We start from the raw sequence: 3540 nt of genomic DNA, 5'->3' as shown, positions 1-3540 counted from the left end.
GTCGTGGGTTCGGATCCCACCTGGCGGGCATTTTTTCTTCACTTTCTTTCTTTCTTTCCAAATTCTTAATCTGTTTCAATGATCTACCACATCCTCCCCTTTGCTTTCCGAGGTTTTCTCGACTGCCAACCCTTATTTCTGTGTTATTTTCAACGAGCTCCTCATTTCCTATTCTGATTCGCTACATGCATAGCGAGGGCCTCTGTTCTGGCAGTCTTGGTGCCATAGGGAGCTTAAGAGGGTGCAAAGCTGGTCGACCACTCTGGACATGTCGTAGACACTCGAGTCATGACCCGGGGGTTAAAAAGAAGGTCCCCTTCACCCCGAGTAGTCCGAATGGCGCTGGCTGCCACCCCCAAGCACAGGAAACAAAAATACCTAACATAAATAGCCCAGAAAGTGAAGGGGAAAATCGCCCCGCCGGTAGCGTAGTGGTTATCGCACCAGACCGGTATTCTGGAGGTCGTGGGTTCGGATCCCACCTGGCGGGCATTTTTTTCTTCACTTTCTTTCTTTCTTTCTAAATTCTTAATCTGTTTCAATGATCTACCACATCCTCCCCTTTGCTTACCGAGGTTTTCTCGACTGCCAACCCTTATTTCTCTGTTATTTTCAACGAGCTCCTCATTTCCTATTCTGATTCGCTACATGCATAGCGAGGGCCTCTGTTCTGGCAGTCTTGGTGCCATAGGGAGCTTAAGAGGGTTCAACGCTGGTCGACCACTCTGGACATGTCGTAGACACTCGAGTCATGACCCGGGGGTTAAAAAGAAGGTCCCCTTCACCCCGAGTAGTCCGAATGGCGCTGGCTGCCACCCCCAAGCACAGGAAACAAAAATACCTAACATAAATAGCCCAGAAATAGCCCCGCCGGTAGCGTAGTGGTTATCGCACCAGACCGGTATTCTGGAGGTCGTGGGTTCGGATCCCACCTGGCGGGCATTTTTTCTTCACTTTCTTTCTTTCTTTCCAAATTCTTAATCTGTTTCAATGATCTACCACATCCTCCCCTTTGCTTTCCGAGGTTTTCTCGACTGCCAACCCTTATTTCTGTGTTATTTTCAACGAGCTCCTCATTTCCTATTCTGATTCGCTACATGCATAGCGAGGGCCTCTGTTCTGGCAGTCTTGGTGCCATAGGGAGCTTAAGAGGGTTCAACGCTGGTCGACCACTCTGGACATGTCGTAGACACTCGAGTCATGACCCGGGGGTTAAAAAGAAGGTCCCCTTCACCCCGAGTAGTCCGAATGGCGCTGGCTGCCACCCCCAAGCACAGGAAACAAAAATACCTAACATAAATAGCCCAGAAAGTGAAGGGGAAAATCGCCCCGCCGGTAGCCGAGTGGTTATCGCACCAGACCGGTATTCTGGAGGTCGTGGGTTCGGATCCCACCTGGCGGGCATTTTTTTCTTCACTTTCTTTCTTTCTTTCCAAATTCTTAATCTGTTTCAATGATCTACCACATCCTCCCCTTTGCTTTCCGAGGTTTTCTCGACTGCCAACCCTTATTTCTGTGTTATTTTCAACGAGCTCCTCATTTCCTATTCTGATTCGCTACATGCATAGCGAGGGCCTCTGTTCTGGCAGTCTTGGTGCCATAGGGAGCTTAAGAGGGTTCAACGCTGGTCGACCACTCTGGACATGTCGTAGACACTCGAGTCATGACCCGGGGGTTAAAAAGAAGGTCCCCTTCACCCCGAGTAGTCCGAATGGCGCTGGCTGCCACCCCCAAGCACAGGAAACAAAAATACCTAACATAAATAGCCCAGAAATTGAAGGGGAAAATCGCCCCGCCGGTAGCGTAGTGGTTATCGCACCAGACCGGTATTCTGGAGGTCGTGGGTTCGGATCCCACCTGGCGGGCATTTTTTCTTCACTTTCTTTCTTTCTTTCCAAATTCTTAATCTGTTTCAATGATCTACCACATCCTCCCCTTTGCTTTCCGAGGTTTTCTCGACTGCCAACCCTTATTTCTGTGTTATTTTCAACGAGCTCCTCATTTCCTATTCTGATTCGCTACATGCATAGCGAGGGCCTCTGTTCTGGCAGTCTTGGTGCCATAGGGAGCTTAAGAGGGTTCAACGCTGGTCGACCACTCTGGACATGTCGTAGACACTCGAGTCATGACCCGGGGGTTAAAAAGAAGGTCCCCTTCACCCCGAGTAGTCCGAATGGCGCTGGCTGCCACCCCCAAGCACAGGAAACAAAAATACCTAACATAAATAGCCCTGAAAGTGAAGGGGAAAATCGCCCCGCCGGTAGCGTAGTGGTTATCGCACCAGACCGGTATTCTGGAGGTCGTGGGTTCGGATCCCACCTGGCGGGCATTTTTTCTTCACTTTCTTTCTTTCTTTCCAAATTCCTAATCTGTTTCAATGATCTACCACATCCTCCCCTTTGCTTTCCGAGGTTTTCTCGACTGCCAACCCTTATTTCTGTGTTATTTTCAACGAGCTCCTCATTTCCTATTCTGATTCGCTACATGCATAGCGAGGGCCTCTGTTCTGGCAGTCTTGGTGCCATAGGGAGCTTAAGAGGGTTCAACGCTGGTCGACCACTCAGGACATGTCGTAGACACTCGAGTCATGACCCGGGGGTTAAAAAGAAGGTCCCCTTCACCCCGAGTAGTCAAAATGGCGCTGGCTGCCACCCCCAAGCTCAGGAAACAAAAATACCTAACATAAATAGCCCAGAAAGTGAAGGGGAAAATCGCCCCGCCGGTAGCGTAGTGGTTATCGCACCAGACCGGTATTCTGGATTTCGTGGGTTCGGATCCCACCTGGCGGGCATTTTTTCTTCACTTTCTTTCTTTCTTTCCAAATTCTTAATCTGTTTCAATGATCTACCACATCCTCCCCTTTGCTTTCCGAGGTTTTCTCGACTGCCAACCCTTATTTCTGTGTTATTTTCAACGAGCTCCTCATTTCCTATTCTGATTCGCTACATGCATAGCGAGGGCCTCTGTTCTGGTAGTCTTGGTGCCATAGGGAGCTCTTAAGAGGGTTCAACGCTGGTCGACCACTCTGGACATGTCGTAGACACTCGAGTCATGACCCGGGGGTTAAAAAGAAGGCCCCTTCACCCCGAGTAGTCCGAATGGCGCTGGCTGCCACCCCCAAGCACAGGAAACAAAAATACCTAACATAAATAGCCCAGAAAGTGAAGGGGGAAATCGCCCCGCCGGTAGCGTAGTGGTTATCGCACCAGACCGATATTCTGGAGGTCGTGGGTTCGGATCCCACCTGGCGGGCATTTTTTCTTCACTTTCTTTCTTTCCAAATTCTTAATCTGTTTCAATGATCTACCACATCCTCCCCTTTGCTTTCCGATGTTTTCTCGACTGCCAACCCTTGTTTCTGTGACATATATATATATATATATATATATATATATATATATATATATATATATATATATATATATATATATATATAGTATAAGTAAAGAGTCGGATACACAGCAAGAACAATAACAAACAATGTTTACTTACGTAGCGGCAACGGGACTTGCCTTCATCAGAGTAAAGTTACATGATTTT

The 3540-nt window shown here is 48.3% G+C and overlaps 1 non-coding gene across 1 annotated transcript; it reads left to right on the top strand.

The window, feature by feature from the left end:
- Nucleotides 1-3179: 3179 nt before the first annotated feature.
- Trnai-gau (transfer RNA isoleucine (anticodon GAU)) lies at nucleotides 3180-3252 on the top strand. Its single transcript has one exon. It is a non-coding gene; the product is annotated as a tRNA-Ile (tRNA).
- Nucleotides 3253-3540: the final 288 nt, after the last annotated feature.

The sequence above is a fragment of the Haemaphysalis longicornis genome, unplaced genomic scaffold (genome assembly GCF_048455015.1).
Source record: "Haemaphysalis longicornis isolate Haplotype H1 unplaced genomic scaffold, Haemaphysalis longicornis Haplotype H1 scaffold_8, whole genome shotgun sequence".
NCBI lineage: Eukaryota > Metazoa > Arthropoda > Arachnida > Ixodida > Ixodidae > Haemaphysalis > Haemaphysalis longicornis.
The sequence above is the reverse complement of the archived record's forward strand: the minus strand, read 5'-3'. Positions and strand labels throughout refer to the sequence as shown.